Source organism: Pongo pygmaeus, chromosome 15 (genome assembly GCF_028885625.2).
Source record: "Pongo pygmaeus isolate AG05252 chromosome 15, NHGRI_mPonPyg2-v2.0_pri, whole genome shotgun sequence".
Classification (NCBI taxonomy): Eukaryota; Metazoa; Chordata; class Mammalia; order Primates; family Hominidae; genus Pongo; species Pongo pygmaeus.
This window is the reverse complement of record NC_072388.2, coordinates 62,491,241-62,502,463: the sequence shown is the minus strand read 5'-3', so window position 1 is coordinate 62,502,463 and position 11,223 is coordinate 62,491,241. Positions and strand designations below refer to the sequence as shown.

The 11,223-nt window shown below is 44.7% G+C and overlaps 1 pseudogene; it reads right to left on the bottom strand.

Annotated features, from left to right (window-relative positions):
• Window positions 1-1,256: 1,256 nt before the first annotated feature.
• Window positions 1,257-1,329, bottom strand: LOC129013490 (small nucleolar RNA U3; annotated as a pseudogene).
• Window positions 1,330-11,223: the final 9,894 nt, after the last annotated feature.

Here is an 11,223-nt window from a genome sequence, read left to right as displayed (position 1 = left end):
CAAAGTCTCCATTAAATGTTCTTGAATTACCTTTTTTTTTTTTTTTTTTTTTTGAGACAGAGTCTCACTGTATTGCCTAGGCTGGAGTGCAGTGGCACAATCTCGGCTCACTGCAACCTCCACCTCCCGGGTTCAAGCAATTCTCCTACCTCAGCCTCCCAACTAGCTGGGATTACAGGCACCCACCACCACGGCTGGCTAATTTTTGTATTTTTAGTAGAAACGGGGTTTCACCATGTTGGCCAGGTTGGTCTCAAACTCCTGACCTCAGGTGATCCACCCACCTCAGTCTCCCAGAGTGCTGGGATTACAGGCGTGAGCCACTGTCCCCAGCATGGCCTTCTTAATTACTGTCTTATAATGCTCCCTGACTGAAATAGAATCAGAGCATAATGGACAAACTGATTGGTGAGCAAGGAAGAAAAACCCTTTGTTTCTTGGGGGAGGGAGAGGGCAGGACTGCTAAGAGAAAATGTCATGTTGTCCTTCTGTACAGCCACCCACACACAAAACCTCAACCAAACAAACCAGCATTATCAAGGGCATGGAGCCATAAATGACAGACAAACTGGGGCAAAGTGTTGCTTTTTGCCTTTCCATAGAAGAGGCTATTGTCTTTGCTTTTACTTCAGCATCAAATCCACTGAAGTGTATTTACTTTTTATGCATCTGTTTCTGCCATTAGATAATTCATTGAGGAACTAAGGATGTCTTATTCATGTTTCTATACCCACTAGCATACCGTAGGTGCTCAATATATTTCCTTAAAGGAATGTGTGACTGGCATGGGTGAAGCTGGGGAGAAGGCTGTCAGATGAGCTCAGAAGGCAGGCTGAGGCCTGATTTAAAAGAGCGCGATATGGCAATTTAAGCCTTGTCATGTAGGCAAAAGGGAACAGGGAAGCTAGAAAGGTTTCTTTTTTTTTTTTTTTTTTTTTTGAGTTGGAGTCTCGCTCTGTCACCAGGCTGGGGTGCAGTGGTACAATCTCGGCTCACTGCAACTTCTACCTCCCAGGTTCAGGCGATTCTTCTGCTTCAGCCTCCCGAGTAGCTGGGACTACGAGCATGAGCCACCATGCCCAGTTAATTTTTGTATTTTCAGTAGAGACGGGGTTTCACCATGTTGGCCAGGATGGTCTCGATCTCTTGACCTCGTGATCCACCTGCCTCAGCCTCCCAAAAGTGCTGGGATTATAGGGATGAGCCACTGCACCCGGCCAGTTTTGTTTTTTAATTTTATTTAAAACAATAAAAAAATTAACTGCTCTACACATTCAGAGAAATTCTCTAGTAACGAATTACAGAAATGATCCCTGAAAGTACAGTCTAAAGGTTTCTTCTTATTAATAATATTAATTTTTTCCCAAGGCAATACATGTTTAAATTTTTAAAAAGACATAATACAGCCTGGGTGCAGTGGCTCACGCCTGTAATCCCAGCACTTTGGGAGGCCAAGGCGGGCAGATCACGAGGTCAGGAGACTGAGACCAGCCTGGCCAACATGGTGAAACCCCGCCTCTACTAAAAATACAAAAAAATAACTAGCTGGGCATGGTGGTGGGCCCCTGTAATCCCAGCTACTCTGGAGGCTGAGGCAGGAGAATCATTTGAACCTGGGAGGCGGAGGTTGTAGTGAGCCAAGATCGCACCATTGCACTCAGGCCTGGGCAACAAGGCAAGACTTGTCTCAAAAAAAAAAAAAGACAAAGACATAATACTAACAGGCTTTATAAGCATTTCCCTGCTCCACCTGTCTCCCATTCTGTGGACCAGACAGCTGTCCTCAAGCTTTCTAGCTTTACCTACCTAAACAGCCATATTTCTAAACAATGTTCTATAGAGGAATTTTTGACTTGGGCAATTTTATTTTATATTTGTTTATTTTTTGAGACAGAGTCTCACTGTGTCACCCAGGATGGAGTGCAGTGGGGTGATCTCAGGTCACTGCAACATCTGCCTCCCGGGTTCAAGTGATTCTTGTGTCTCAGCCTCCCAAATAGCTGGGATTACAGACGTTCACCACCATGTCTGGTTAACTTTCATATTTTTAGTAGAGATGGGGTTTCACCATGTTGGGCAGGCTGGTTTCAAACTCCTGGCCTCATGTGATCTGCCCGCCTTGGCCTCCCAAAGTGCTGGGATTACAGGCATGAGCCACCGTGCCCGGCCTGATTTACTAACTTTAGATATTGACTTCCCATCATAGCAGATGAGGATTTGTTCTACCATGGCCCAACCTCTTTGTTATTTGGATGCCTTTTTCGGTCTTCTCTGTGGGCCTAGGATACTGATATTTCACATTATGTATCTTAGTGGGCACACAGTGGAGACTCATGTCCTTCTGTTCTAGGACATGTTCTTGTATTGTTTCTTTGATAAATGTGTCTGTTTTCTCTCCTTTCTGGATGTCATATTAATCGAACCTCCTGAAGTGATCCTTTAAAAAAATTTTTCGGCCAGGTGCAGTGGCTCACACCTGTAATCCTAGCACTTTGGGAGGCTGAAGCAGACAGATCACGAGGTCAGGAGATCAAGACCATCCTGGCCAACATGGTGAAACCCAGTCTCTACTAAAAATACAAAAGTTAGCTGGGCATGGTGGCATGTGCTTGTAATCCCAGCTACTTGGGAGGCTGAGGCAGGAGAATCGCTTGAACCAGGGAGTCAGAGATTGCAGTGAGCCGAGATTGCGCCACTGCACTCCAGCCTGGGGACAGAGTGAGACTCCGTCTCAAAAAAAAAAATTTTTTTTTTCCTCCTATTTTATATCTCTGCTTTCCATACTTTTCTTTTTCCCCCCAGACAGGTTCTCGCTCTGTTGCCCAGGCTGGAGTACAGTGGCATGATCAGAGTTCACTGCAACCTCAACTTCCTGGGCTCCAGCGATCCACCCGCCTCAGTATACCAAAGTGCTAGGATTACAGGTGTGAGCCACTGCACCCGGCCTGTCTTGTATAAATCTACTAAAATCTCTTCTCTCATTTGCTTTGTCCTTCTGGTTTTTTTGGTATTTGTTTCTTCCTTTGAGACAGAGTCTCACTCTGTTGCCCAGGCTGGAGTGCAGTGGCGCCATCATGGCTCACTGCAGCCTTGACCTCTTGGGCTCAAGCAATCCTCCTGCTTCAGCCTCCCGAGTAGCTAGGACTACAGGCATGCGCCACCATGCCTAGCTAATTTTTTAATTTTTTGTAAAAACAGTGTCTCATCACGTTGCCAGGCTGGTCTCAAACTCCTTGGACTCAAGTGATCCTCCCACGTTGGCCTCTCAAAGTGTCAGTATTAACAGGTGTGAAACACTGTGCCTGGTCCTTCTGGGTTATTAGCCTTCTAAAAATTCAAAGCCAAGCTGGGAATGGTGGTGTGCACCTGTAGTCCCAGCTACAGAGGAGGCCCAGGCAGGTGGATGACTTGAGCCCAGGAGTTTAGCCTGGACAGAATAGTGAGATCCCACCTCAAAAAAAGAAAAAGAAGAGTGAGAGTGAGAGAGAGAGAGAGAGAGAGACGGAGGGGAGGGGAAGGGAAGGGAGGGGAGGGGAAAGGGAAAGGAAGGGGAAGGGAAAGGAAAGAGAGACAGGGAGGGAAGGAAGGAAGGGGAAGGGAAAGGAAAGAGACAGGGAGTGAAGGAAGGAAGGAAGGCAGGCAGGCAGGCAGGCGGGCAGGCAAGTGAGGCTAGGTAACATGGCAAAACCCCATCTCTACTAAAAATACAAAAATTAGCTGGGTGTGGTGTTGCATACCTGTAGTCCCAGTTACTTGAGAGGTAAGGTGGGAGGATCGCTTGAGCCCCAAAGGTGGAGTGTGCAGTGAGCCCAGATTGCACCACTGCACTCCAGCCTGGGCAACACAGCGTGACCCTGTCTCAAAAGAAAAAAAAAGAAATTTTTTTTTTTTTTTTTTTGAGACTGAGTCTTGCTCTGTCGCTCAGACTGGAGTGCAGTGGCACTATCTCACCTCACTGCAACCTCTGCCTCCTGGGTTCAAGCAATTCTCCTGCCTCAGCCTCCTGAGTAGCTGGGATTACAGGTGCACGCCACCACCACACCCAGCTAATTTTTTGTATTTTTAGTAGAGATGAGGTTTCACCCTGTTAGTCAGGCTGTTCTCGAACTCCTGACCTCGTGATCCACCCACCTCGGCCTCCCAAAGTGCTGGGATTACAAGCGTGAGCCACCATGCCCAGCCCAAGATAAGAAAATTTTTTATGGTTACCTTAGAAAATGGGAGAAAAGGCTGCGTGCAGCGGCTCACGCCTGTGTTCTCAGCACTTTGGGAAGCCCAGGTGGGCAGATCACAAGGTCAGGAGTTTGAGACCAGCCTGGCCAACATGATGAAACCCTGTCTCTACTAAAAGTACAAAAATTAGCTGGGCATGGTGGCAGACACCTGTAATCCCAGCTACTCAGAAGACTGAGGCAGGAGAATCACTTGAACCCAGGAGGCAGAGGTTGCAGTGAGCCAAGATCGCACCATTATACTCCAGCCTGGGCGACAGAACAAGACTCCATCTCAAAAAAAAAAAAAAAGGCCGGGTGCGATGGCTCACACCTGTAATCCCAGCACTTTGGGAGGCTGAGGCAGGCAGATCACAAGGTCAAGAAATCGGGACCATCCTGGCCAACATGGTAAAACAGCATCTCTACTAAAAATACAAAAATTAGCTGGGCCTGGTGGTACTTGCCTGTAGTCCCAGCCACTCAGGAGGCTGAGGCAGAAGAATTGCTTGAACCCGGGAGGCGGAGGATGCAGTGAGCCGAGATCGCGCCACCACACTCCAGCCTGGCGAGAGAGCGAGACTCCATCTCACAAAAATAAAAAATAATTTAAAATAAATAAATAAATAAGAAAATGGGAGAAAAGCCGGGCGCAGTGGCTTACACCTGTAATCCCAGCACTTTGGGAGGCTGAGTTGGGCAGATCACTTGAGGTCAGCCTGGCCAACATAGTGAAACCCTGTCTCTACTACTTGGGAGGCTAGGGTGAAAGAATCGCTTGAATCTGAGAGGGAGGTTGCAGTGAGCCAAGATCATGCCCCTGCAGTCCAGCCTGGGTGACTGAGTGAGACTCCATCTAAAAAGAAAAGAAAAGAAAAAATAAAATGGGAGAAAGAAGTGAGATGCTCTTACGGTACTCCACTATTTAAACCAAAAGTTCATTGTAAGAGAGTTAAGGATTTCGTCTTTTTATTTATTTATTTATTATTTATTTATTTATTTTTTGAGACAGAGTCTTACTTTTGTCATCCAGGCTGGAGTGCACTAGCGCGATCTTGGCTCACTGCAACCTCCGCCTCCCGGGTTCAAGCGATTCTCCTGCCTCAGCTTCCTGAGTAACTTGGACTACAGGCGCATGCCACCACGCTCAGCTAATTTTTTTATTTTTAGTAGAGGCGGGGTTTTACCATGTTGGCCAGGCTGGTCTTGAACTCCTGACATCAAGCGATCCACCGGATCTTTTAAGGCACTAAAACATTGGTGCCTTAATACAAAGGGCTGGAAGAGGTGGAAAATGGAGGCATGCAAAGTTGGTTTCAAGCTATTGCAAAATCCAAACAAATCATAATGACAGGCTGAATTAGGGTGTTATCCAGAGGGACAGCAAGAGTGCATGAAAACGCTTTTTCTTCCCCACACAGTGCTATGAATGTGTGACCAAGCGCAGAGGATTAGGTTGAGCGTCAAAAGTGATGTTAAGTCTTTTAGTGTGGTTGACTGGGATGGTGAAGCCACTAAAAGAGGGAACACAGAAGTTTTTTGTGGACTTTGGGACACTTACATTTAGGGGAATCAAAGGGACTGAAAGAGAACTGGGATGGAGGAGAACTAGAGGATGGTGTGGTGTTTCCCAAGACATCCCCTGATCTTGCTATCCCAGCATCTCCTAGACCTTCCCAAGATCCAGCAACTAAAAGTATAACACTAGTCACAAGAAGGCTAAGGTTGGCCTATGTTCTAATTGGGGGTGATGTGGGGGTAAGATGGGGAGTATAAAGGAACACAATCACAAACTAAAGCTTATATACTAACACTTTTTTGGGAAGTTCAATGTCAAGGAAATTGGAGTGAGCAGGAAAGGGAAGTGAGGCAGGAAGGAAGACAGCAAATACAAGAGAGAACATGAAGATGTGATACCAAGCTGGCCATACCTGTGTTAAATATTTTGAATATCCCACCCAGCAGCGTACTTATCATTGGCTGAAATTATGTTATATTGTTTTTAATAAAAATAATAGATATTGTCTGTTTGCCCACGAAAAAATAAACTACATGAGGACAGGGACTTTGTTAAATGTTGTCTCTCCGGGACTCAGAATATATCTGGCGCATAATAGGTGATGAATAACATCTCTTGAATGAATCACATTAAAGAGTAATATTTTTCTAAATAAAACACATTCCATGTAATGTAGTACTTTATGTTATTTGTGCAGAGTGGTTTCTGTTCCTCATTTTTTATCCTCCAATTTCCTAATCACGCCCAGGGCCTACTTGCACATAAGGAATGAGAACCATAATGATAGTTTCATGTTACAGAGTCTTCTACCTGCAGGGCTATCATCTAATACTCAAGGACCCAGCAAGGCTTTGAAATCCTTGCTTTTCCTTATCTTAGCTGATCAAATAGGTAGTTAAGGCATCTGTATGGGGAAAGGGAGATTTATCTTCTGCCCTGAGCATTCTCGCAGGGGCTGAGGACAAAGGGTATAATTTATCCTGCTTATACTAGGTATATATTTATGATTTTGTTTTTTGAAGGAAACAGTTTTCTTTTCACTGTGCATTTTGCTTTAAGAAGTAGTCAAATAAGGTTTTTTTGTTTGTTTGTTTGTTTTAGAGACAGAGTTTCACTCTGTTGCCCAGGCTGGAGTGCAGTGGTGTAATCCTGCAATCTCTGCTCACTGCAGCTTCCACCTCCTAGGCTCAGGTGATCATGCCTCAGCTTCCCCAGTAGCTGGGACTACAGGCAAGTGCCACCACACCCAGCTAGTTTTTTGTATTTTTTGTTGAGACTAGGTTTCACCATTTTGCCTAGGATGGTCTCAAACTCCTGACTTCAAGTGATCCGCCCACCATGGCCTCCCAATATGTTGGGATTATAGGCGCAAGCCGCTGTGCCCAACCCAAATAAGTTTTTTGTTTTTTTTTTTCCTTAAGACGGAGTCTCGCCCTGTTGCCTAGGCTGGAGTGCAGTGGCACGATCTTGGCTCACTGCAGCCTCCGCCTCCCAGGTTCAAGTGATTCTCCTGCCTCAGCCTTCTGAGTAGCTAGTACTACAGGCATGCGGCACCATGCCTGGCTAATTTTTGTATTTTTAGTAGAGACGGGATTCAGCCATGTTGGCTAGGCCGTTCTCGAACTCATGACCTCAGGTGATCCACCCACCTTGGCCTCCCAAAGTGCTGGGATTACAGGTGAGAGCCACCACGCCCAGCCAAGTTTTTTATGTATTTTTTTTAATGCAGGAAAAGATTTGTGGGAAAAAAAAATTATTACATGCTACAAGCTTAAGTGAGAAATGACTATCAAAAGTAGTAAATTTTGTATTACAAATCAACAACTATCACGTATCAACTTTTGATATTTAAATTCAAAGGTAGGAAAATGTTAATTAATGATTGAGACTATAATCTTCTTAATGTTCCTTTTATCATCTACTCTCAAACCTAGGAGTAAATTTCACTTCATTAGCCTCATAGCAATCATCTGTAATCATCTGATTACAAATGTACTCAAGCTGCAGGCTTTCACTGTGACTCTGTATTTTATATCCTTCATCATCAAAACATGTTTTTAAAAATGGGAGAAAACATGGCTTTGTTGCAATGTGTTATTATTACTGCATACATAATACATTCCTGGCAATCATCAGAGCCATCTTTATAATGCTTGGCTTATCTCAGGACACCGTGTTATCTAGCAAAAAAATTTTAACCTAATGCTTAGGAAATTAAATCCAACTTTTTTTTTTTTTTTTTTTTTTTTTTTTTTTGCGACAGAGTCTCACTCTGTCGCCCAGGCTGGAGTCCAGTGGCACGATCTTGGCTCACTGCAAACTCCGCCCCCAGTGTTCAAGTAATTCTCCTGCCTCAGCCTCCCAAGTAGCTGGGATTACAGGCGCCCACCACCACACCCAGCTAATCTTTGTATTTTTAGTAGAGACGGGGTTTCACCATGTTGGCCAGGCTGCTCTCCAACTCCTGTCCTTAGGTGATCCACCCACCTCAGCCTCCCAAAGTGCTAGGATTACAGGTGTTAGCCACTCTACCTGGACAGATCCAACTCTTACTAAATACTTCTCTAGGATATGAGATCAGAGAGTCAAATAATATGTAAATCCAGAAACAAGTAGGCAATGAGTAGGGATATTGGTATGATTAGGACTCATTGGTGTTTGAGTCTGAGGCAAAAAGTTCCAGAAGGCCTACAAAAGAAAACAGAAGCCTTTCATATTTCTTTCATAGCTCAAATAGTTTTGTATTGTTGTGTCACATACATCAGTTAGAGATCATATGATAAAAAAGAAGAGGCCGGGCCATCTCAAAAAAAAAAAAAGAAAAAAAGAAAAAATCCTAAAAATACCACATTAGTCTGCTAGTCTTTTTTTTTTTTTTTTTTTTTTTTGAGATGGAGTTTTGCTCTGTTGCCCAGGCTGGAGTGCAGTGGTGCAATCTCAGTTCACTGCAACCTCCGCCTCCCAGTTTCAAGCAATTCTTCTGCCTCAGCCTCCTGAGTAGCTGGCATTACAGGTGCGCTACCACACCCAGTTAATTTTTGTATTTTTAGTAGAGACGAGGTTTCGCCATGTTGGCCAGGCTGGTCTCGAACTCCTGACCATAGGTGATCCTCCACCTTGGCCTCCCAAAGTGCTGGGATTATAGGCGTGAGCCAAGCGCCCGGCCTTGGTAGTCTTATTTCACATAAATTCATATCAACTTCACAACAACTCTTTTAAATATTAAATGAAAGAAATCTACATTTTTTTGCCTATAATTTTCTTCTTTTTTGTTTTTAGACAGGATCTGACTCTGTCGCCCAGACCGGAGTGCAGTGGAGAGATCTGGGCTCACTGCAACCTCCGCCTCCTGGGCTCAAGCAATCCTCCCGCCTCATCCCCCAAGTACCTGGGAGTAAAGGCATGAGCCACCATGCCCTGCTAATTTTTGTATTTTTTTTGTAGAGATGGGGTTTCACTATGTTGCCCGGGCTGGTCTCAAACTCCTGAGCTCAAGTGATCCATCGGCCTCGGCCTCCCTAAGTGTTATGATTACAGGCGTGAGCCACTGCGCCCAGCCTGAGTATAGTTTTCATCTATTGCATTTAAACTTTCTTAATTCTACCTCCTGGCTGGTGTACATTCCTAGTCCTATCATTAATTTTTCTTTTTTTCAAGGTTCATTTTCAACAATTAAAGGGCTCAGCAAACATATCCTTTTTTGGGCTGGATGCAGTGACTCACACCTGTAATCCTAGCACTTTGGGAGGCCGAGGTGGGTGGATCACTTGAGGTCAGGAGTACGAGACCAGCCTGGCCAACATGGTGAAACCTCGTCTCTACTAAAAATACAAAAATTAGCTGGGTGTGGTAGCACACCTGTAATGCCAGCTACTCTGGAGGCTGAGGTAGGAGAATCGCTTGAAACTGGGAGGCGGAGGTTGCAGGGAGCCGAGACTGTGCCACTGCACTCCAACCAGCCTGGGCAACAAAGGGAGACTCTGTCTCAAAAAAACAAAAAAGGCCAGGCGTGGTGGCTCATTCCTGTAATCCCAGCACTTTGGGAGGCTGAGACAGGTGAATCACCTGAGGTCAGGAGTTCGAGACCAGTCTGACCAATATGATGAAATGCTACTGAAAATACAAAAATTAGCTGGGCGTGGTGGCATGCACCTGTAATCCCAGCTACTCGGGAGGCTGAGACAGGAGAATCACTTGAACCTGGGAGGTGGAGCGTGCAGTGAGCTGAGATCACACCATTGTACTCCAGCCTGGGCAACAAGAGTGAAACTCTGTCTCAAAAGAAAAAAACAAAAAATAAAAAAAAACCCAACATATCCTTTTTTGTCATCCTTTCTGTAATCTCACAAAGTAAGGGCTATAGGTAGAGGAAGAGTTGGAACTTCAACTTATAATTCCTGAATGCCTACACTGTGCTATCTTACTTTTATTGTTACTTAATTTTCATAAAACCCCTGAACAAGAGACATTGTCACTTGATGAGTAATTTGGAGTTTAGAGGAAAATAAAATACCTTGCTCAAAATCACATATCTAGCTTTGAGTAATAGTGCTTATTAAAACATCTGCTTTGGGCCTGCTGTGATGGCTCATATCTGTAATCGCATCACCTTGGGTGGCCAAAGAGGGAGGATCGCTTGAGCTCAGGAGTTTGAGACCAACCTGAGCAACATAGTGAGACCTCATCTCTATTTAAAAACAAATTTTTTAATTAAAAACAAGTGTTCATGATATCATTTTTTCCTACCTTTTTTCTACTGTTTCCACACTAAAAAGATTATAAAAGTAAGTAGCCTGACAAACAGAATTAGAATAAAATAGGTGCAAGGAGAGAGCAGAAAAAACAGTGTAATTGGTTGAATTTAGCTTAGCAATAACTTTCTCAGCTCTTAATTTATGTATATTTAGAACCAATCTTGTAGTACATGCTCCAAATCAGCTACATATGAATTGGCAAATAGGTATTTTAAAATCTTTTTTTCTTTTTTTTTTTTTGCCTGAGACGGAGTCTTGCTCTGTTGCCCAGGCTGGGGAGCAGTGGCACAATCTCGCTCACTGCAACCTCTGCCTCCTGGGTTCAAGGGATTCCTGTGCCTCAGCCTCCTGAGTGGCTGGGACTACAGGTGTGCACCACCACGCCCAGCTAATTTTTGCATTTTTAGTAGAGACGGGTTTTCACCACGTTGGCCAGGCTGATCTCGAACTCCTGACCTCAAGTGATCTGCCCACCTTGGCCTCTCAAAGTGTTGGGATTAAAGGCGTGAGCCACCTTGCCCAGCATAAAATCTTAATTAAGAAAGAAGTGAACTTCTTTTCACAGAACAAGGATCCCAAGCTGCTCCTTTTGGCCCTGGCCTGGTGCAGTGGCTCACCCCTGTAATCCCAGCACTTTGGGAGGCCGAGGCGGGTGGATCACCTGAGGTAGGGAGTTCGAGACCAGCCTGACCAACACGGAGAAACCGTCTCTACTAAAAATACAAAATTAGCCGGGCGT